Raw genomic sequence first — 23978 nt, 5'->3', positions numbered from 1 at the left:
CTAACTTGAGCCCTTCATCTTGCAGCTTAGGCTGAGGCTCACTGCCCCCCAGTTGGGCAGTGAGTTGGTGGGCTCTACTTGCCAAGGCGAGGCCCGGCCCTGGCCTGCATGGATGGCACACCTGCCCAGAGTGTTGCAGGGCCCACCTAGGCTGACCTCATGGCAGACCAGGTACGTACACCCTGCTCTGTTACACTGACGACCTCTTTGGGGAGGCGGAGGCCTCGAGGAGTGGGGCATTACACAACCTTAATACAGGAATATAGCTAAAAACCCAGAATAACACTGTTTAAAACTCTTATTTGTCTGTTATACATACTCCTGGGAGGTATTAAAGTCTCACCAGTTATACAAAGGGGTGCCCACAATTGGGACATGGAGGGTTCAAAAAGCCTGCTGGCAAGGGGTGTGGAGAGGCATCCCGGGAGGAGGCGGGTGACCTTGGTCCAGTGACTCTAAGTCCCCCTCCCTCGCTTGTAGGATGGGGACAGCCTCCTTTAAGCATTGCCTTGATACTCTAAATGAAATTAAACATAATATACCTGGCCCAGTGGGTATTCAACATGCTTAAAAATAGTTCTTTATTGAGGTGGATCTGTCCCTTTACTGTCCCTTTGAAAGCCTGTGTCAGTTTTGTAGACTCCAGAGGGAAGACCAGGTGACCAGGGACAAGGAGGGTCAGTGCTGGGTCCAGGGTGCCCTTGCTTGGGTCACCTGCATCACTTGACTGGCCTCACTTGGGTTCACGCAGCCTCCCGAGCAGGGAGTTGTGTTGAATCACCCTGGCCCAGAGGTGGAGGTGGGTAACTGCAACTTGGGTACTACATCTTATTTTTATTTACCTTAAAAATATTTTGCATCTGAAAAACCACGACAGACCACCTCAAAGAATTCACCAGGCCCAGAGCGAGTCCAAAATAAATGCTGTGGAACAAACACCAGTGCCTCTGGTGCTGCGGGAAAGGTGATGAAGACCTGGGCTGCGCTGGCAGGGATAGTTAGCCTGGACTCACGTTTCTTCTGCAAAAAGGCATGAAAATTAGGTCTTTGCCCAGCAGAGGGGAGGAAAGGTCTAGAAGGTCCCTGTCTGTGAGAGGAGAGATTCTAACCAAGTAACCAATTAGTTGACCTCTGTGGACGGGGGCCAAGACAAAACCAGACACGGGTGCAAGACGGACTTGGGGTCTATGAGCCTCCACGTTTTTAATCTGTAGACGACAGTAGGATCATCTTTGTTGCACACAGCCCCATGTCTGTTCAGGGATTCTGACAGCCCTCAACAGCTGAAGGGGCCTGAGGAGTTGAGTTTGAGGCTTAGTGTGCAAGCAGAAACTGAGGTGTCTCAGGGTGAGGGGGGGTCCGACGGGATATTGGGTGCAGTGTGCCCCCCTGGGCACAAAGGGGGCAGGCAAAGACCAGCAAGATTGCTCCCTATTCTCACGGAGCTAACAGGTTAGAAATACCTGTGCTTTTCAGCTGCATGCCCTCTGCTAAGAGGTGGGAAGAGACATGGCAGCTGTGGGTTGTGGGTTCCACACGGGAATCAGCCTGCCCGAGGATGCAGCTCAGCCCAGCTCTTTGCCAGCAAGCCATGTGACTGTTAATGTGTGTGAGCTGCGGGGATGCTGGTCCCCAGTGGCCCATGTGTCCCCTTCACCATCTCATGTCATGTTTTTTCAGATTCTCATTCCAGTTAGCTAATCCCTGAGAGCATGGGTCAGGGCATTAGCTTTTGGAACCTCTTAGAGACTGAAAAGGAAATTTGTCCCCCGTGTGTGCATTGCAGACACCCGCCAGGCGGCTCTGGAGGGATTTGGGGCCCACGGGTGGTGAAATCACAGCTGGCTGGCACGCACCTGCTGGCCTCATGTCATTGACATGCCATTTGGAGGCCCTGGACTCCATATAAAATAAAAAAGGAATGATCTTTGGGATAAAATAAACCACCTGTGTCTACAGAACTTGTTTTGGGGCTATGTGCCCTTGCCTGATCCATCAGCAAGGCGTATTTTGTATTTGTGAAAAACCAAATCCTCAAAACCCCACAAACAAACAAGCAAACAAACAAACAAAAAAAACCCAGGCTCCCCCCTAAATATGTATTTTAATTATGCAAGAAATGCATTGATAAATAAGACATATGTTGCTAAAATCAAATACTGTAGATAAAAGCTAAAGCCATCTTCAACCCCTCTCTCCCCAGCTCCCCCATCTCAGCATATCAGTTTCAGATGTGTGCTTTCAGATATATTTCTGTGCATTTACATATGTATGTAAATAGACCTCTAAAATACATGATTTTGTTTATTTTTTATAGAAAGTGTATCATCGTGTACATTTCCTTTTGTGCAGCTTGTGTTTCTTCCCCCCAAGAATCTGCTTGGAGATGATAATAAAGATCAACACCTTAGCATCCTGTAATCAGTACCCACTGGAGTTTATTTAACCCCTTGACTCTGTTACAAAAGCCCCGGGTCCTCACCCCGTGGGCACACATCGTGAAAGCAGATGAAAGTAACTGTTTTTAAGATCTGGTTTTGAGGGGTGGGCTCATGAATGTTTATAACATTATTACAAACAACGAGTGTATGAATGCATAAATTAGCAATATGAAAGAAGGAAATGCCTGGGCCAATGATGAGAATGTGTTGATGAATAAAGGATCATGTTTAATCCTGAGGTCCATTAAAAGACAATAGGTCTTGCTGTTTCGTTCTTTTTAAGAGCTGTTTGATATTCTGGGGTATATAGGCATCGTTGTTAGACCTTCATGTATTGTTGAAAATCTCAGCTGTAAGTGTGCTGGGTGGGGGTGAATGTGCAGATAGAAGCTGTGGTCAAAGTCCCAATTGTCGGGGTTGGGGGTCAGGGGACCATGGGAGCTTGTTGTATTATTGAAGAGAGTAAATAAAAATGAATACATAAAATAAAAGTAGTCCTTGCACAAATTAATGAGGAGGGCATGTCATGAACCGAGGTTTTCATTAATACAATTCTGTTCAACTGACATCTAAAAAAGATAAAAACTGTTTCCAATTTTTTGTTATTGCTAAGGGCCCCGCAATAAGCATTCTTAATAGCCAATCTACAAACATCCAACTTCTTAGAAGTGGGATAGCTGGGTTAAATGGTTTGCAAAGTTTATTATCATTTCTAAAATGCCATTTTGACCTTGTCACTGTCTTATTAAATATCCAGCGGACTTTCTGGAGCTTTTGGGTTGGTCCAAGAGCATTTGCCTGGCATGTAAAACCCTTCAGGGTCTGTCTGGAAGCTTCCTGGCTTCATGTCCCCTGCCCAACTCCCATACATTTCCCTGCTGGGCGCCCTGCAGCCCTGGGGAGCTACCTGCTAGTCTCTGTGTGTACCCTGCCTTTTCACACTTAGGGGTTTTGGCTGCGCCTTTCCAGCCACCTTCTCTTGAGCCTTCAGGCCAGGCTTTGAGATGTCCCTTTTGGTGAATCCAAAGTTAGAGGGAGAACCCCCCCGTCCCCAACCACCCACAACACTTTGATCAAAAGTCCAGCAAAGCACAGGCCCCAGGATGGTGATGTTTCACTGACACATTTTCCTAGTCTAGGAGAATGTTTTGCATTTTTCTAGAATTCATGAAACTGGCCACATGTTAATCACCCCTTTCCTTTGTCCCTTTCCAGTGCCCATGGCTCCTGTGTTGCTGGATCTGACTTTCTGTAACTGAAAACCACCTCACACTCTTCCCTGGGCCGAGGGGCAGTGTCAGAGGACTTAGCTGTCAGCTCTGCACACTGGGTGAGTCCTCAGAATGCTGTCAAACTGCACACACACCTGGGAGCCCAGGACAGCATCCCTCACTGCCCCAGGCTGCTCTGCCCCGACCTCTTGGGTGCACACATCAGGTCACCCCAGTGGCTGCCGTGTGCAGGGCCACAGAACCCAGGGCCATGGAGTCCATAGGTTGGGAGTGGCAGCATCTCAGAGCTGAGAGTGTCAGTTTGTGGGACATAATTACAGCCTATGTCTTTTCACGGCTTGCTCCTTTCTAGAGGGAGATGGGCCTGGGCCTGGAGCATGCCGAGGGGAGTCCAGCCTGCGGCAGCAGGGCCACCGGCTGGGGTGGTGGCGACAGTTCTGGGGGTGGGGATGGCAGGTGTGTTCTAGAAGGAGCACGGGCATGGGATAGAGGGGCTGTGGTGGGAGGCAGGGACTTCGTCGGCTTGTCAGGAGTGTGAGTCACCAGAGGTGCTGGAAGCTCTGGTGTCCCTTCTCTTCTCGGGGAGAGGGGTGGGAGACACCCTGACGGGCCGGCCATTCCAGCTACACAGCAGAGCCGTGAGTCCTTGGTGAATCCCCAAGAATTCTGCTGCCTTGGTTTCCTGATGTTAGAAAAAGAAATCACCTGCCATGCGGAGCACTGAGGCTGCGCGAGGTGATGACACAGCGCACAGGAGCCGGTAAAACCAGTAGCCTTCCCCGTCTCATCCCATCCCCAAACGCCCACCCGTCCTCCCTGAGACACAGGCAGCTGCTTTTCAGAGCAGACCCACAGAGAAAAAACAGCAGAGCCAGAGTTGTGAGGGCAACAGAGTCCCCCCTGAGCCGCACAGAGCCTCCCCCCCAGGGAAACGCGGGCCTCGTGTTGGCCACCTGGGAGCCAGCAAAGGGGGTTTTAATGGGGTTCTCCTGGAAAGTTTGACAACAGTGTATTTTATTTGTCATAAATCTATATAAAAGGTCAGACTGCTCTTCAGGCAGATATTTTAGGATTGTATTTTATGGGTTTTGGCAAGGGCGGCCCGGAAGGAACGGTGGCCCCAGTCTCCAGAGGTTAATGATTCCTGGAAAAACTTGTAGCTAAACCTGACTTCTCCTGAGTTTCACAGAAAACACTCTCTGGGCCGGGCCCAGCCTCAGTGAGGTTTTTGTGTGCTGAGACAGCCTTACCTAAGAGAAGTTAAGACTTACATGTTGCCTTTTACACAAAAGTGAACTTCCACGGCCATTGGGCACAATGATGCCTCTCTCCTGGGTTTTCTGTTTATTTACTCGAGCGTGTGCCTGGTCAGACACACGCCCCACACCTGGGTGCTTCTCTCGGGCTTCATGGGGCTGCCTGTACCTCTACCAGGCAGCTTGTGCTTCATGCCCAAACTCCATTCCTAACTTCCTCCTGACGGGGCGAGGGGCGAGGGAGCTGGCTAGGCTCATGTTTGAGTCAGGGAAGGATGAATGGGAGGGGGATTAGTGCCTCCTCCCCAGCCAGTTTGCTCATCAGGGGCCAACGGGTTTGCTGCCAGGTTGGGATTTGGGTAGGTGATTTTTCAAATCCATGCCAAAACGTTTTTCCATACCACCAGCTATCCCCAACCAGAAACCTTTATTTGCAAAATGTGTGACTTCCTGTCCCCCCCCCACCCCGCACTGCCCCCTCCCCCTGTGTGGTGGTGCTGAAGCAGTAACGCAGATGTAAATTCCACTTTACCAAACATTTTCACATCGGCAGTTTCAAAGCAATCCTTTAATAGATTAAAACAACAGCAGTGGCAAAGAAACAGCAAAACCCAGGCTCTGAGAGAGCAGTTTCCCCAAGGGCTTGCTCCCGCTTCTAAGGGGGCCAGGTCAGTCTGTCTGCGAGGAGCCAGCCTGCACTCCCCACCTGCAACACGATGCTGCCCCCCCACGGCGGGTCAGAGCAGCCGGCGGGACCCTGAGCCTGAGGCGGGCAGATGGGCTTGTCAGGAGCAGGGCAGGTGGGCCCCAGTCACGAGGAGGAGCTCTATCCCTGGCCCTAGGTGCCTCTGCCCTCCCTGAGGCTTCCTCCCCGTGGAGTGCGTCCCTGCTCCAGGGGTGAGCTAGGCCACCTTGGTCATTTCCTGGACTAGGAACTGGGGCTGGCCCCTAAGTCAGTCTGTTACACACACACACACACATAAACACACACGCCCGCGTGCACATGCTGAGTGCCTGCACTGGGAACAAAGACAAGAAAACTCCTTTAGAAACAGAACAGAGCCTTGTCTAGTGGGGGGCCCCTGATAAAGGCCTCATCCACCCAGAGTTCCTGGGAACTGAGCCCCCATGAATGGGCCTGGAGAGCCAGCGCCCTGCTGCAGTGTGGGCCATATTCACCAATACGTGGGCCCCTCGGCTCCAGTGCCGGGCAAGGGGGCTTCACGTGTCCCCAGATACCCACGTCATCCGGCTGGATCTGTAGCTGTGGCCCAGCCTCCAGAGAAGGGCTCTGGTTTTCCCATGACCATGCCGGCCCCTCAGCTCACCAGACCCCCCTCCTTCCACTTTTCCCCACCCCTGCACCAGCCTGTCGCCCCAGAGAGACCCAGGCCAGCGTTGTTGTGCCTGTGAGCCGGGGCCTCTCCAGGTGTCCCGGCCTTTGAGATGGGGAGTTGGCTGCAGGACAGCCCCTCACCTCCCCCCTGCCGGCCCAGCACTCACCCCCATTCTCTGCTCCTCTCCCTCACTGCCTCATTGTGACAGACGCTCCACCAGCCTTCCCGGTGCCATTCAGCTCAGGGCCAGCTACACGCGAAAGCCTGCGTATCCTTGCTCTGACCCCAGCCTGCTCGTCCGCAGCCAGCCCCACGCAGGGCTCAGCTCTGTATGAGCTTCTCAAAGGCCTAGACGTGCGGGCTGCCAGCCCGGGCAGGGAGCCGTGCTGCAGCCTCCTGGCCAAGGACCGGCCTGCCTCTCTCTGCTCGGATGCCTCCCGTAACAGGGAGCTCCCTCTCTCCCCAAGCAGCCCGCTCAGGGCTCGCACACCAAGCTGCTTTGTGGAGCCCTCCTCTGCTTTCCGCGTCTGCCTCCGCGGCTCTGCTGCAGCCCCTCGCCCCCTCTGCCCTCAGCTCTTTGCAGGCAGCAAGCTCACTCTCAGCCCTCTGTTTTCTGTGCTGAGCAGCAAGCTCCCTCGTCAACCGTGGGCTCAGGTTTGGGGGCACTGCCACCGTCGCGATCGCGGTGGGCGTCTGCGCCTGTCCCGCGGATGCCTCTGCCCCTGCACGTCTCTGCACGTTTGGGTGTGGGATGCAGCCTTTTGCCCTGCTGTTCTGCAGGGAGCCCAGGGGAGGGCGCGGGTCTCCCCTCCCGAGTCCAGCTGCTCTGTATCTGTCTGTTAAGCAGTTTCAGAGCCCTCTCGGTTTTTTATGGCCCCTCTGCCAGTTGCCAGGGAGAACGATCTCTACGCAACTCCCTTGCCTTTCCACAGGAGCCGCTGGTGGCCAGGCGGCCCTGGTCAGCCTGCAGCAGCTCCAGGGACGGGCGGCAGCAGATGGCTGTGGTGGGGCTGGGGCCCCCGAGCCGGACAGGCGGGGCTGGGCTCCCCACTCTGCAGCTGTGGGGCGCAATGACTCCTCTACTTGTCAGAGCCTTGGGTTTTCCTCCGGGGAACAGAGATGACGGGCTCCCCATTGGGCTTGAATTGAGACTAAATGAGCTAAGAGTGACCTAGCACACAGCAGACACTCCCTAACTGCTTGTGTTGTAGATGCTGGGACCCGGGGAGGGAGGCACACAAGTAACAAGGATTGCAGGACAGAAAATGGTCTGGCCTTTTGAGACCCTGTTCCAAACCCAAGCAGGAACCAGAACCTTGCCTGGCAGAGACCCCTCTGCCGGCCTCATCAAAGGCCTCCCATCAGCCAGAGGCAGCCCCTGGCCTGTGAGCTCACAGTAGATGCAGCAGACGGCAAAAATGCCATGCAAACCCACGTCTGCATTTAATAGAGCAGGGTGCATTGTACATGACAGCGCAAGGGGACTTGGGTGTAAGGCATAAAGGAACATGCTCCCCTGCTGCTTCCTAGAAGCTCCAGCTGAGACAGGGGGTTCCTGGGGAAGCAGAAGGCCAGTGGGGTCCAGGCATCCCACAGACTGGGGCACAGCCGTCCATCCCTGCACTCATTCCCCGGACCACCGCAGTGCACCTACCTTCCCGGGCTCAGACCCGAGCGGGAGGCTGGATACCAAGCGGAGCTGGTCGACTTCCTGTCCTCGAAGCTCAGTCTGGTGGGCAAAAGAGACAGGGAGTAAGTCACTCTAAGTCAAGGCACCACGTGAGGTTGACAGCAGTTGAGATGTGCAGAGCCCTGTCTTGGGGCCAAGCCCTGAGATGGGCTGTCTGCATAGGTCTTGGCCTGGCAAAGACTCTGAGCACTAGCCTCCTAATCCCCATTTGATTGATGAAGAAACTGAGGCAGGGAAAGGTGAAGCCCATACTCACCCTTTCTCAGCTGGTGTGAGGCTGGGCTGGGATGGAACCCCAGGCTGGCCGAGGCTCCCCCCCACACCCTGCTGCTGAACTGCTCGGCGAGGCAGTGCTGAGTGCTGGGGGGGCGTGGGTGGGCAGGGGATGGATTGATTAGTTATAAGCACCTCCCAGCGGTGCTTGAGATCCCGGCTCCTCTGTGGCCCAATCCGTTTGAAGGGCAGATTCAAAATTAGGTGCTAGCACCTATGGGCAGAGGCTTATGAAAATGGCATTATTAACCTGATGTGGGGAGGGCCCTGCCCACCTCCGAGCAGATTGCTGATAGAGACGGAGGGGGCTGGGGCTTGCTGGTGTGGACAGTGAGCTGGAGAGGAGGGGGCACATCCGGGGGCCCACTGGGGCTTCCTCGTGGACAGGGCTGCCTTTGGAGGGGATGAGGGCTTGACAGCTGAGAGGGGCAAGCCTGGGGACAGCCTTAAGGGCAGCCCCTCACCACAGGGAAATGCTCCCAGCTGGCACCCACTCCTGGAGGGAGGGGTCCAGCCCCTTCTCTGACACAGGCAGGGGCCGTGAACCTCCCTGCCTCTCAGTTTCCCCATCTGCAAGATTTGAAACAAACGTCATCGCAAGAAAAGCCTGTTCCCACACCTTTCCGCCGGCCCCCTACCACTGTTAGTCACCAGACACCTGTCTGCTTGTCAGAGCAGGACTCAACTGGAGAGCTGCAGCGCGGGGAGGGAGGAAGCGAGGAGGGAGAGACGCGGAGGTGGGGGGTAGGGGGGAGGGGAGAGAAGGGGAGGGGGAGGCCCCCGGCCCCGGCCCCGGCCCCGGCCCCGGCCCAGAGAGGTCGCCGAGCTGCAGTCCGCATCGGGCAGGAGTTGGGCCACTTGAGATTTGTGCCAACTCACGGTGCAGCGGAATCAGACAGTCTGACTCCTTCAGACACCAGCCAAGAGTCTGTGGCGCCCCCAAGTGCCACAAGGGGGCCGCCTGGGCCACATTTTTTAAGCCCGAAAAGTGAGGAGGGGGAGACAGTTGGCAGCGGCCGGTGCTTTGGCTTCAGCTTTCTCAGCAGCAGCGTGGCAGATGCGGGAGTGGGGCCCGGGCGGCTGGGGGGGGGGGGGGGCAGGCGGCAGACGGCACCCCTCCCTCGCGGGGCTGGGCCGCCGCAGGCTGCCGGGAGGGGGAGCTGTCCCGCGGGCAGCTTCCCGAGGTGGGAGATGGAGGCTGCGGGAGAGTCCGGGCGGCCCCAGGAAGCCGACCGCGCAGTGTGGCAGCGGCCCAAGGGCCGGGCAGGGAGGGTGGAGGGGCGCCATGCGGTGGTCCAGGGGGCCTTGGGGGACAGAGGGGGCCTGGGTGGGGGTGTGTGTGGAAGGGCCAGGGAGCAGACTGGAGGGTTTAGGAGGCAGGAGAGCCTGGGGGTTGTAGGAGAGCCTGGGGAAGGGGCAGGGGGGCCCCGGGGGCAGCTGCTGGTGGTCCTGCTCTGCAGCGCTCTGGACCTCTGCCCTCCCTCCGCAGTCCACCCGACCCCGCGTGGCTTGCCCCCACCGCCCTGGCCCTTCCTAGTCCCCTTTCATGTGAGGCACTTGTTCCCTAAGAACCCACTTCCTGATACCCCCAAGGTGGGGCTTAGGCCCATTGCCCTTTCAAAGATGCTCCTCTCACCCCCCTTATCTCCTGCACTTCGTTTTTACTTGTTGATTTTAGAAACCTTTAATTATGAGAAATTCCAAAGAACACAAAAGCAGAGAAAATAGGACACTTTCTCCATCATGATTTATACAATTTTCAGATGGCTGTTACCCAGATATGGGCATCAGCGACTCTCAACTCCTGTTCTATCTTAACCTCGAATTGTCCTTCCACCCCCAGAATATTTTGAAGCAAGTCCCAGACAGCATATCATTTCTTCTGAGCCTTTTTCAGTATGTACCTCTAAAAAAAGGAATCTTTTCTGTTTTAAAAACATAACCACAATGCCACTTTCACAATTAAAAAATTAATAGTAATTCCTTAATGTCATCCAACATCTATTCAATGTTCAAATATGGGCAGTTGATTCATAAGTTTCTTTTACAGTTGGCTGATCCAGATTCTTCCCTGCACTTTGAAGGGGCACTGGGATCATGGAAGGTAGCGGCAGCTACAAATACAGGGGTTTGTAAATTCACCCTTGCCTTAAGTGAGTAACCCAATCTCAGCAAACCTCAGTTTTCTCACTGAAAATGGGCCAAATCCTGGGTCTTTCCTGGGGTCATTAAAGATGAAAGATGATGCACGTGAGTCCCCAGCCCTCTGTCTAGTACATGATGGACACCCAGCAAACAGGTGCTGCTACAATTAATCTTCTTCCTGGAAGGATCTAAAGGGCCTTGGGGCCTGGGTAGGCAAGACAGAGCTGCCTACAAAAGGTTCCTGGTAGTTGAGGCCCCCTGAGTGATGAACACAGTGCGTGCACCACATCTCAAACAAGGGGAGCCTACAGTCCATGGGCTGGGACCTCCCCAGTGGCTCAAAACTCAGCTGCCCAGTAGCAGATACAACCAGGGACCAACTGGGGACCCCGCTGGTTGCCAGTCCACTAGGCGGCACTCTCTGCTGAGGTACCACTACCCCAAACTGCTCTGGCCACCATCCAACCTGGGGTGCCGCAGGGGGATGCATGCCACTAAAACTCTGCTGATAATTTCTAAAAGACGTTTCTCAGATATAATGCAAGATGCAGCAGTTTTCTCCCCACATAGATCAGCCCAATTGCAGAAGCAGAGGAAATGAACATTTAATGTTAGTTTGCTCAGCCAGGCACTGGTATGTCCACTCTCTTTAAAACCTCACCCTAGCTATGTCTGATTTCCCTTTATTTTATAGATGAGAGGACTTTGAGAGGTTAGTGATTTGTCCAAATCAGCCGGGAAGCAGGATCCAGGATTCCAACCCAGGTTCGTCTGATTCCTCTGCGTAATGGAGAGGTAGGAAGGATGGATGTTAGGTGTGCTGGCTGGCTGGCTGGATACACGCATCAAGATGCATTGGTAGGTAGGTAGATGGTGGGGTGGCTAATGAATGCTGGTGAGATGGGTGAGTGAACATGCAGAGAGTGGATGGATGGATGGATGGATGAGAGAGAATAGTCAGTTTCTCACCAAGATCAAAGGCTTACTTGATCTGTGTGAAAAGAAGTTTCCTCTGAGTGGAGCTTTTTGGTGAAGCGCCTGTCTTCTGTTCTGCCTCTGAGTGTACTGAGAGGCTCAGGTGGCTCCGGGACAACAGGTGGGCTCGCTGTCCCAGCTGCTTTCACGCCGCACTGAGAGCCGGCAGGCGGCCTCCTTCCCACTGACTGCTGGATGGCTGAGCCCTGAACCCGTTCACGTGCTCAGTCCTTCTCTAGTCACCTGGCATAATTTTATGCGCTCTAAGTCATCACAACCACCCTCCATGAGAGCGATTACCATCCTCAATGAAGATAAAAGGAAATTGAGGTTTAGGAATGGTAATGACTTACCCAAAGCTTTTTTTTTTGGAAGTGAATACAGAATCAGGATTTGAACCCTAGTCCGCTTTTCTTCCAAACTCAAACCCTTTCACTGTTTCTTTCTTCCCATGACTGTGCCCCAAAGAGTCTGTACTCTGGGGGTTCACCCATGTCAGACTCACCCTCCTGGTCTGTCAGGGAGCTAGACTTCTTGTACCCCAGACTCTCAGTTGATTTCTCAAGTGACACCTTCTCTAGTTTATCCTATTTTTAACTATCACACATACAAGGGTCAAACATATCACTGACATCCTGCAGGACAACTAGCCAAGTAACATTAAATTTCTGGTAGCTCATATTATGACTGAATGCTAAGGGAAGCATGTGTAAAAGTGACTTTGGGGGCTGAAGGGGTGCAAGGCAAGGAGAAAAGGAATCAGAAGAAAGCTGAAGGGCAAATGAACAAGACTCCTGGAAGACCTTGCTTAAATTCAGCGGATATGCTTCAGTAACTTGCTTACGGATTATATACACTGTTACACATCTCGGATGCTCAGGCTTCAATCCCAGCTCTGCCATTTGCTACTTTCATGAGTTAGGACAAAATATTGAACCTCTGTGCCCCAGTTTCCCCTGTTGTAATATAAGGATACCAATAGTGCCTTCCTAATGGGTACTTAAAGACTAAATGAGTTGAACATTTAATGTGCTTAAAACAATGTCTCTCGTATGGTTAGCACTCAATACATATTTTAAAGTTTCATAAATAAGTATTTTAAAAATTAAAATTATAATTGTTACAACTGTTCTCATTGGGATGGTATTTAATATCTCTGGAAAGAAGAATTATCCACATGTTGCAGTTAGCTGAGAGGGGCTCATCAAGGTGTATGAATTTGCTTTGGGAGAGGGAATCAGTGAAATACAAACACAAAAACTCAAGACTAGAAGATTTTAGTTCTAGTTATGGAAAAAAGAGTCATACACACCAAATGGACATGATCATCGTAATGAAAGATTAAGCTCTGGAGTGGATGACACTCCCTGGAGGATTTTTCTTGGGGCATTGAGAGTCACAGAGAAGCTGAACAGATGAAGAAGGCAAGATGAACACTTACACTGTCTTGGGTCAAATTCCTGGCTTCTAGAAGCAGTGGGCAAGGTCCCCAAATACTCATATGCTTCCACCAAACTTCTTTCCTTGTGTGTTTTTGTTGTGTGTGTGTGTGTGTGTGTGTGTGTGTGTGTGTGTGTGTGTGTGTGTAGAAAATAGCCACTTTAAAAATGTTTCTTTGTTTGCTCTTTTGAGGGTAGCCAGTTGGAATAAAAAGGGTGTTCCAGCCGAGTTTCATGCCACATGGGGCATGAGGACTGGGTGACCTCCTCTCGTTCCTGGGCCGAGCATGTGCAGCTGAAGCCTGGGTGGTTTGTGGCTGCCTGTGGGGGTGGGGGTGCAGGGATGTGAATCTGTGTGGGCCCTGACAGCCAAGTTTAGCATCTGTGCTGACTTGATGGGCTAATCTGGGCAGAAGCTTTGAGCTCAGCATGACCTGAGCCCAGAATCTGTGCAAGGTGTGTGGTAACTGTTACCTCTTCATCTCCTCTAGAAAGATGATTTGTTTACTTACCCAGACTATTGGTACATCCTCGGGGTGCCCTGTGCCCCTGGGGCTGCGTGTGTGGGAGGTCAGACAAGTCCTCTTACATGCCCGCACATGCGTTCATGCACTCACTTCGTGGGTGATAGTGGGGTGTCAGCAAGAACTGCTACAGAAATCAGGCAGTGGGATCAAGTGGTTAAGACAGGCTCGAGCCAGACTTCCCACAGTTACCTTCTAGCTCAGCATCTCTGAGATGGAGGACCACTCCTAAGTCACTCAGCTGCTCTGAGGCTCAGTTTCCTCGTGTGTAAAATGGGACTAATATTATTGATGTTACTTTCCTACTGAGGCTTTCTTCTCTTTGCTTCCTATCATCCCCTTTTCTGCTTCATTTTTCCCCAGAGTTCTTTTCAGCACCCCATATCCCATATACAGTACTTACTTATTGTGACTGTTACCTTTTCCTGTCTCTACCCACAGGGATGTTAGCGCTCAGATTTTGTCCCTTTTGTTCATTGCTGTATCCCTGGCACCTAGACCAGTGCCTGTGTGCTTAAAACTTTTTTGGAAAAAAAGAAGATACGCTGTTAAATTGTACCCATCCCAGAGGACTGTCAGCACCTGCAAGCAGTCAGCATGGTGCCTGATGCCAAGTATGCATTCAATAAATATTGGCTAATTATGATTATTATTTCCAATTCACAGGTCTGTTGTGAGGATCAAACAAGATAATGTATGCTGTGGCATGTGTGAACACTACGTGCCAGGTACAGGAGGTACAACATTAACGATCCATTGCTGCCGAGGGGGAACTTGTACTTAAACTTTATGCTTTTCATTTTCATACTGCCTGGGAGGGAGGGAATACTGGTGGATTACTGCCCCCTGAGGCCCAGAGAAGGGTGGGGAAGGGGCAGGGCCTTGCCTAGGACCCCACAGTAATGAGGCAGGAGCCTGGGTCTTGATTCCCAGTCACGGTCTTTCCATGAGTCCCTTATGCAAGTCCCCAAGTGGATGTACCTATGTATATTATTACATCATACACACATACACATGAAATATGTATGTTTTAAAATTTAATTTATTTTTTATTTTTATGTCTCATAATTATCCTGGTCTGGAAGGGTAGGAAGGAAACTGGCTGTGTATTGTCCATAAGGGTCAGAGCGGAGGCCTTTCTGGTTTCTGGGGAACGACGTGGACACCATCAGGAATCTTGCTGCATGGGCCCCCCGAGGGCAGCCCCATTTCATGAAATGAGCGTCAGTTTTGCAAAGCACCTCCCTTAGCTGGGTTTCTGTTTTCCAGGGCACCTTGTTTAAGCTTTGAGGCTGTGTCCAAAAAGGAGCACATCCCAACAATTACCTGCCTGAGATCCATCCTTCCCGAAACCCTCTGCTTGGCTTGAGCGTCGAGATAATTCATTTCTCTAATCTGATTGGGTGCCGTGGGGGCTGCAGGTGGGCGGCGGGGGTGGGGAAGGGCCGGGGCCTGCTTGAGGACCTGTCCGTAGTCCAGGTCACCCTCCCGTTGGACCACGAGGGTGTTGCTGTCCTCAGTCTACAAATCGCACAAGCCGGGGCACAAGATAGAGAGGCCAGGTCACGTCTCTGCAGTTACACCGCTCGTGAGTGCCTGCTGGGGTGGAACCTGGTCTGTCTGTCTGTCTAGCACCACAGCTTGGGCGCTGCTGCAGAGGGAACAGAGATTGTGTAAGGGGCTCAGAGAATGGCTGCCTTGGCATGAAAATAATAGCTAATTCTGCTTGGGGATTAGTGCTGCGACTGTCTTTCATGTAGAAGAACAGGCACAGAGAAGTTAGTTGACTTTCCCTTGTTCCCCAGAATAGCAGGGAGTGAGTCTGGGTGTGGAAGCAGGCAGTGCGGTGTGAGCTTCTGTGCTCTAACCATTGGCAAACAGTGCCTTCCACCTGTGAGTGCAGGTGGCAGTGGCAAGTCTGAGGACCTGGGTCTGAGCCCTGGTGGATGTGAGCTTGAGTCAATCATATGTATTAATTCTCTGCTTTGACAGGGGCCCTGCAGCAAGCCACTGGCCCATGGAAAATATTTTTAAAGAATATATATATGGGATAAAATCGTATATATCTAAAACGGGAAGGAGAGGGTACCTAGGAGATTTCGGAGTGGTTATTTAGAGTAGAGGGCAGCAGGGGGATAAGAAGTGGAGGTGGGGGTCGTGTGTGGTTATTGTACTGTCTTTCACAATCAGTAAGAGAGCGCTGCACGCTGGGGATGGTGGTGAGAGTGGGTCATGAACTGAGGGTTGTGATTAATTCTGTAGGACTGAGGAACATAAGAAAGAGATCAGAGTAGTTTGTGGTTCTTAATTTTATTATTAGAAGCTATAAAAGAATAAAGAAATAATGTAATAAAAGCTTTGAATAAAGCAATTGTGGAAATGTGTGCTGGACAAAAGATTATGATTAATCTGGGTCTGCTAACCTGACATTAACCAACAAAAAAAGGCCCGGGCTATTTTCTTCCCTTCAATTGGACTTTGTGTTCCATAGAACGGGCACACTGGACCTTCTCTGCTAGAGATCTTGGCTGTGCGGAGGGAAACTGTAGATGGGTATAAGCAGGGTTTCGTGGGTGGGCATTCCCTGAACAGTTCAAAGTGAATGAATGCACAAATAAAACTAGAGAGGGCTAAGCATACAGCAGTGGTGAGAATGTGTGTTTAAACAAGGCTTATGAGCAATCTAGTTCTACCCAACTGTAGTTATTAAAAACCAAACCAAACCAAACCTAAGGAGCTCTAGGCTGTTGGAACTGTAGGCGGGCAGCCTATTAACAGACATATAGAACAGTCATTGGTCTTGGCTAAAAGGTGGACTCAAGTGTATTTGCTGTATAGTTAAAAATGAATTACATGAATAAGTAACATAAGTGACAAAATGATAGAGGGCCAACAATGGACCACCAAAGATGATGTTTTATGCATCATGAATTAAGATTAAGCCACTTAGGTGCAACTGTAAACAAACAAAGCTCTTACCTCTGTGGATAAGAAACGTTGGTCTGTAAGTACTAAAATAAGTACTGATTTATTTTTTGCTCTGGGTTAGTGCTAAGCTCAAGTGTGTTTATTGTATTTTTAAATAAGTGAAAACAGTGGGATAAAATTTTATCTTGGTGGTGAGATTATACCTAGAATCAAAGATGGTTATGACTTCAGCTCTGCGTATCTGAGTCCCTTAGGAAGTAGATCTGGGCTGTTCCTTTTGTGGGTAAGAAGCATAGAGACAGCCGCTTGTAACAGTTGCTGCTTTTGTTTTGGTCAGGGTGGTGAATTTGTGCATGCTTGCGGTAATAACAAAATTATTAGATGACAAAATATGTATAATGAGAGCTGTATGTGGACCAGTGGTCATGAACCAAATGTGTCATGAATCAAATTGTGATTATCTCGTGCTGCTCACCCAGTAGCCATTAAAAAGACCTAGGTGGTTTCATCCTTTTAAATATCTGCCTTGTGTTCCACAGAATGGAGGCCCCACAGGGGGTCTACTGAGACTCTGTTAATGAAGATCTTGGCTGTGACCTGTGTGGGGAATGAGCCACGAACCAACCAATGTGAGTGATGGTTCGCATTGACTGTTTTAAAGTTGGGTGTTTGGATGGTGGGTGTGTATGCGTTCTTAAACATGAATGGCACAAATAAAATCAAAGATGATCGAGCACAGACCAATGGTGAGACTCCGTCATGAACCAAGGCTGATGAATCTCATTTGGCATAACTGAAGCCAAATTAAACGTAAGTGGACTGTTCTCTGAAATGAGCAAAGAAAAAGAACAATTATATTTAGGCATGTGTAATTCTGTAATTGTATATACATATATAGGCATAATTATACATATATATATATAACATGTTTAGAAATATAATTTTTACTTATTCTTTGTTGAGTGCTGGGTTTGTGCATATTTATTGATTTATTAAAAGCAAATGGATACATACATAAATAAAATCAAAGAAGCTCAAGCATGGACTGCCGAAGACACTGTATGGTGACCTCAGATTCACCATACGAGAGGGCAAACTGGGCTAATGATAATATCTCATTATCCTAGAATTAAGGGTATTCTAATTCTAAGGGAGTCTGAGGGTTCCAAAGTCCATTTAAAAAATCTATTGGTTAAGTAGTAAATAGCCAATATTCTTGGTTTTTGCATGGTGGTGCATTGGATATTGATTTCAGGACTAAAAATATATAAATATATAAAATACAAGAAAGGTCAAGCATAGAATGGTGACAAAAATGGCCCAAAGATTACAGTTTATTTAGTTTTGTGCTCTTGATGTCCATCACAATATCTAGGTTTTTTTCATTCCCTTTACCAGCTGTTTTGTATTCTGCTGTACATATACTCACATACACATGGTTTATTTAAACATTCCCCCATCGATAAAGATCTAGGCTATTAACTCCTTTACCAAGGAACACAAAAGGACATGAAAGGTGTTCGCTCCCCCTGTGGAATAAGGGGTCGCATGTATGCTTGCTCATTACAACTTCTTTAGAAATGCTCAGATCAGACAAGAGGGTCAGACAAATAATAGACAATTATGATTACTATGTTTAGCTTAATTAGAAAAAATTCTAGACTATTACCTAAGGGTGAAGGGCGTATACTGGCACTGTCCAGTAGAACTTGCTGAGATGGTGGACATGCTGTATAATTTGTTGGGATGGTAGCCACTAGCTACATGTGACTTTTGAGCATTTGAGATATGGCTAGTGTACATGAGGAACTAATTTGAATTTTATTTAATTTTTATTAATTTAAATTTAAACAGTTATATGTGGCTGCTGGTCACTCTGTTAGTTGCATTGAGTTGTTGGTGGGAGCTCCTTCAGTATTAAATATGAATAAATAAATACAGAAATTAATAAAGGAGGGCTAATTATGTGCCAGAGATGAATATGTCCCATGAAATCAAGGTTGTAATTTTAATCCAATTCTGCATAACAGATTCACTGACAAACGGTCTTTGGTTCATGAAAAAAAGACATTAAGTTTATTCATTTATCTTGCCAACTATTTAGTATTACACTGAATGTGTTCTCCATAGTTTTTATGTGAACTTTTCTCTAACGTTGAAGATTTGTGTATTTTGGTGGGGATAGAATAAAAAATTTATTGTTCAATTTGTAGCTGGTGGATTGAATACTAGTTTTGTGGCTATTCATTATATCATTATATTATTTACTTCTAAAAATGGATAATAAATAATAGAGAGTCCATGTATAGTGTAAGGATTGAAATGTGACAGGGACCAAAGTTTGTGATTAATACAAGTCGCCACAACTGTGGCCCATAAGTAAAAGGTCTCTTTTACATATGTTGGTGAGGAACATGTAGGCAGATGTAACCAATTGTCAAAATACGTGAAGAGGGCAGGGCACGGACCAGGGATGGAAGTGTACCTGCACCGGATACTTCAACACTGTTCATACATTTCTGCACAACTGAAGTATGTTCTATAAATGTCTTTGTTTCTCCACTTATGGATAAGAATTATAAAGATTATCTAACAATTTATATTCATATTATATTATAGCTTTTTAATATAATTTGGTGTATTATAATTAACACAGTTTGTCTTGGGTTTGATGGTGCATTCATAATGATGTCATTGATTATATTCTTAAAAATCAATAAATGAATACATTTCTGAAGCTAAAAGGAAGGAAATATATGAGTTAGTCATTGCTGTGACAATGCTGCATAACAAGTAACTCACAGTTTCAATGGCTTATAAAAAAATAGCGATTTTATCTCTCACATACCGATCTGTGGGTCTCTTGCAGTCGTTGTACCCCAGGCTGTGCTTTGTGCTCACTTCTGTCCCATTTGCCTTCTTACTCAAGGTCCCCAGACAGAGGAGTTATCGTGTCTGGGATGTGTTCTTCTTATAGTGAAATCCTGAACCTCTAGAGACCAGGCAAAACCACCCAAACACATTTATTCATTCATTCATTCATTCATTCATATATTTTAAAGTATAGTTGATACACCATATTATATTGGTTTCAAGTATACAACATAGTGATTGAACAATCATATACATAATTAATCTTCACCCCAACTAGTGTAGGGCCACCCAAGGCATTTAAAGACTCTGACTGGGCATGGTTTAAGTTACACTGACTCACATGGATTGGGCAATGCCAGTCATATGGCCTAACATGACATGGATGGTGTAGGGAAGGACACTCTTACCAGGGAGGATAGGGAGGGAATGAGAATACTTGTTGGAAAATGACATAACTTAGAATTGGTAAGAAATATTTACTTCATCTCCACACGTGAAATAGTCCTCTTTTCACAACAACCCAGAAATCATAAAACCAGTGTTTCAGTTCAAACTCCAGAGCATCACCATTCACTTACGGATTGTATGCGACTCTTACATGCACAGACTTGCAAACTAGAGACAGGTTATCTCCCTACGTGGTAAATCGAGTGTTGGAACCACTCTCAGTAGCAAAGGGAGAGCCTAGGAGACACAGAGCAGTCTATTCCACTGCGCCTCTGGAACGCTGCTGGGCAAGGGATGTGCAGTGTCCCTACCTGTGGCTGTCACCTGTACAGGAGGGAGAATACAGATGTTGGTAATCATTCTTACTCTTATTTTAAGTGATCAATTTAATGGTGTCCACAGAAATAATAATCGAGAGTTATTCATTAATTAGGTCAATAAAAAATCGAATGTTTTTTGGTCAATGGCGAGAAGGAGAGCCAAGCACGGACCAATGTTGAAGATGTGGCACAAGCCGAGGATCATGGTTAATCCAGTATTCCATAACTAGCTTTCATTAAAAATCTTTGAATCTAACGTCTTTCACTCTTCTTCACACCTGGTTTCTATTCCAGGGAATCAATTCCCTGGAGCTGGTTACCGATTCCGTAACGATGACGCCTCACAGGTAACCTCTGTGGGTGAGGAGCTGGAGGCCGATGTAAGTGGCAGAGTTCGTGGTTTGGACGGTTTGGGTGTCGATGTTGACTGTCTTACTTTAAAGAAACAAATAGCTTCATGCATTGCTAATACCACAGGCGGCCATGCATGAACCAGGAATGACAGTGTGACATGAATCAAGGATCATGAGAAATCCAATTCAACACAACTTAATTCCATTAAAAATACACTCAGGCCATTTATTTATGTCACTGGCATTTTAATATCACATATTGATTTTATACCACTATTGTTTTAAGTATTTCCCCATTGATAAAGATCTCTGTTGTCAGCTGATTGAAAGGGTGGTACAGTGTGAGATGGGCAGGCACTGTGAGTGTTCTATTGTGGAAGAAGATGGTGCCCATAATAGTTCATTGTATCATCTCTGAAATACAGACACGTTAAAGGAAAGAGGGCTGCGAACAGGCCAGTAGTGAGTGTGGGATGGCTGTGCAGCAAGGGGCGATTGACTTACCTGTTGCCAATCATTACAGAGAGGCGTCTAGTGTGTTATTTCTTAGGGAAATTAGTCCATGGACATGTGCTGCCCAGTAAGGGTGGCCTCTTGCCACAGGCGGCTGCTGGGTATCTGGAATAGGGCTAGTCTGAAGGGAGATGTGACTCATGTGGGAAAATGCACACTGATTTTAAAAGACCCGGTATGAAAAATGTGAAATATTTCATTAAGAATTTACATCAGTTACTTGTTGAAATAGTATTCTAGATATATTGGGTTAAGAAAACATAATTGATTTTACCTGTTTCTTTTTACTTCTTAAAAATATAAATTCTGGGAAACTTAGAAGTATGTAGGTGACATGCATTATTGTTTTGTTGAGCATTGCTATGACCAATGGTAGGAATATTCAAGGATCTTTTCCTTTGTTTTTCTGACCCATGGTATTGATCATATTATTATTAGTCAGTTAATGGATCAATCCGTGAAAAACAAATGAATGAGAAAAATAGAAAAAAACACAATAAATTAAAATGGATATTGAAACAGGATTATTTTAAATATTCTTATGAAGCATCAAAACCCATTAAAGAAATCAGTAAAGAGGACCCTTTTCTGGCTAATAATGGGGATGTGGTGAAATGGCTTATGATTAATCTGGCATAGCAGGGCTAAGATCTCCTTAAAAATTAAATCTATACTGCTTCGATTTTCTAAAGTCTGATTTTTGCTCTGTAGATTCAATACACTCAATCCAGTGTATGCATTATCTGGTGATGAAGATCTTGGTTGTCATTTCTGTGGATAAGGAACAAAGGGACTCATGTAAGTAGCAGTTTGTATTCTTGGTTTGGAGGTAATTCCTGCATGTGGTCCATGGAATAGTTTCAAAGGAATGAGTGGCTACTACAAAAAAGTGAGGTCAGAGAATGCCACATGCATGGAATGCGTGGTGAACCTCGGATTGAGATCAATGCATTTTAGTACAACTGAGGTTCTTGAAGAAAAAGGTGGAGGCTTTTGCACTCTTTTTTACAGTTGCTTAAGATTCCATTTTATTTTTGCACCACATTTAATAGAGAAAGCTACTCTATTGATAATTAGGTTGCTAAATCATTGAAGGGGGAGCACCTCTGAAGATAGATAAGTACAGGAAAATAGAAAGTACTGTCAGTACTTTCTAGTTCTGGGGTCAGAGGGGGTTCATTGTACTATTTTTAAAATATGAAGAAATTAAAGGTGAGCAAGCAGAGAGCAGTGAAACACATGGGTGGGTATGAAGCAAGACTATTGATTAATCCATATGTGCAACAGTGAGGTCCAATTAAAAAGGGATCTCATTTGCTAGCTCTGTGGGAAATGTGTCTGTAAAGAGCTCTTTGCACTATTCAAAGGTCTAGTTCCTGGGGTTTGTGATTCATGAGGATTAATTTTTTTTAATCAGTGAAGCCTTGAATGAAATAATCAGTAATCAATGAACAATGTATAAATAAATAAATGAAGAAAAGGAATGTTGAACTTGGATCAATGATGAGTAGTTCTGGGGTATATGAATCAAGACGTGTGATTAAACCCTAAACTCTGAGGTCCATTAAAAAGAGACCTAGTTATTCCCTGTAAAGGAATAGAGTTCAGAATAGAAGTTGAAGCCCACTGGGTTTCTGGGTCTAAGTGGTTCCTGGGTATGGATTGTACTGATATAAGTGAATCAGTGAATGCATAAATAAATAAATGTGTAAGCGAATGAAGGTAAAAGAGGGTCATGTGGATTTTTATGAGAATGTGTTATGAAACAAGTAATATTAGTGATTTATTTGTGCAACCCTGAGTTTCAATATAATACGTAGGTAAAAGCTGTTACCCCTTTTGGAGCACATAGGCAGTCTAGACAGATAGGGGCACATAGGCAGGTGCACTTGAGTGTCCATACCAGCATTCTGGATTGGTGGGAGGTTGCTGGTGGTTGGCTTTATTAAGAAGGAAAAAAGTGTTTACAGAAACGAATGTTTATGTAACTAATGGGAAAGAAGCAAGCAGAGACTGGTGTTGAGAATGTTATATGATACCAGTTATGGTTAATCTAATTTTGTTCATTGAATTGTATTGAAGAAAAAATGAAATGAAAAAGGCTATAACCAGTTATTTCTTTGGGTAATGATGTGGGCAGTTTTTAGGTGTTCAGGTGTGGGGTGTGTAGAGTCTCAGATAATTACATGTTGTTACAAGTGTATTATACATTTTTGAATGAATATGATCAGATCTCAAATAATTACATAAAAGAGGGAGAACTATGGACAGGGTGAAGCATGTAACCTGAAGTAAGGTTAGTGACCGATCTGCGGTACCCTGCTGATGACCATACGAAAAAAATGGGATCTAGTTTCTTCTTACTTGGGTTAAATGCATGGAGACAGGTACAGGCAATCACAGGATTTCAGTTCTGAGTTTCAGTTGGGAGAGTTTGCTCTTTTATATACATACAACATTATAAATATAACTATATAAATATAATTTTATATTTATGCCACATTCTTACTGCATATTATTTATATTTATGTAATTATATTTATATGAATAGATCTTCTATATTTGATATATAATATACATATTTTAGAAAAACAAATAGATGATCATTTATTCCATTTGGTAATTTAATGAATAAGTGATAAAGCTAAAATTATTGGTGAGAATATGTCATGATATCAGGTTGAAATATAATTCTGCACAAATAAAGTCCATGGAAATGATTATCAGACTATTAACTAAGAGTAGAGAGTATATAGCTGTGCACCTATCAGAGTTATAAGCTCTATTCTTCTTTGTTGGCCACAATAAGTATAGTTAACTCCTGTTACCATACCAGGATGTTACAGTATTATTGGTTATACTCTCTACATTGTACTTCCATTCCTTTGACTAACTTATTTTACAATTTGCAGTTTGTACCCCTTTATCCTCTTCACCTATTTCACGCATCCCCAGACCCCTCTCCCTATGGTAACCAACAGTCTGTTGCCAGTATTTATGTAAACTTGTCTTGAGTTGGATCTTGCATTCATTGATGTTTACTACATTGGTTAAAATTAAAAATAAAATAAGCTGGTAAATAAAAAGTGCAGTTTTTGCATCGATGAGAATATGATATGATCCAGCTTTATTATTAAGCTGACAGTGTAAAACATGCATCCATTTAAAATATCTAATAGAGGCTATTTAGAATTGGCTTTTTCCTTTACAGCATAAACATACCAAAGCCAA

The 23978-nt window shown here is 46.8% G+C and overlaps 1 long non-coding RNA gene and 2 other non-coding genes across 3 annotated transcripts in view; all 3 read left to right on the top strand.

Annotated features, from left to right (window-relative positions):
• The window catches only part of LOC118967106 (uncharacterized), a 111923-nt gene that overhangs the window by 10212 nt on the left and 77733 nt on the right, over positions 1–23978 (top strand). Inside the window, exons 5-12 of the long non-coding RNA XR_012133665.1 lie at positions 26–171; positions 3657–3771; positions 10280–10357; positions 11069–11139; positions 13979–14040; positions 16780–16869; positions 20176–20261; positions 21459–21545. This is a non-coding gene — a long non-coding RNA (uncharacterized lncRNA). The remainder of the gene's footprint in view (positions 1–25; positions 172–3656; positions 3772–10279; positions 10358–11068; positions 11140–13978; positions 14041–16779; positions 16870–20175; positions 20262–21458; positions 21546–23978) is intronic.
• Positions 2628–2687, top strand: LOC118967179 (small nucleolar RNA SNORD112). Its single transcript, XR_005054073.1, has one exon. It is a non-coding gene; the product is annotated as a small nucleolar RNA SNORD112 (small nucleolar RNA).
• Positions 22241–22312, top strand: LOC118967224 (small nucleolar RNA SNORD113/SNORD114 family). The gene has a single exon (XR_005054116.1). It is a non-coding gene; the product is annotated as a small nucleolar RNA SNORD113/SNORD114 family (small nucleolar RNA).

Source organism: Manis javanica, chromosome 8, assembly GCF_040802235.1.
Source record: "Manis javanica isolate MJ-LG chromosome 8, MJ_LKY, whole genome shotgun sequence".
Taxonomy (NCBI): domain Eukaryota; kingdom Metazoa; phylum Chordata; class Mammalia; order Pholidota; family Manidae; genus Manis; species Manis javanica.
The sequence above is the reverse complement of the archived record's forward strand: the minus strand, read 5'-3'. Positions and strand labels throughout refer to the sequence as shown.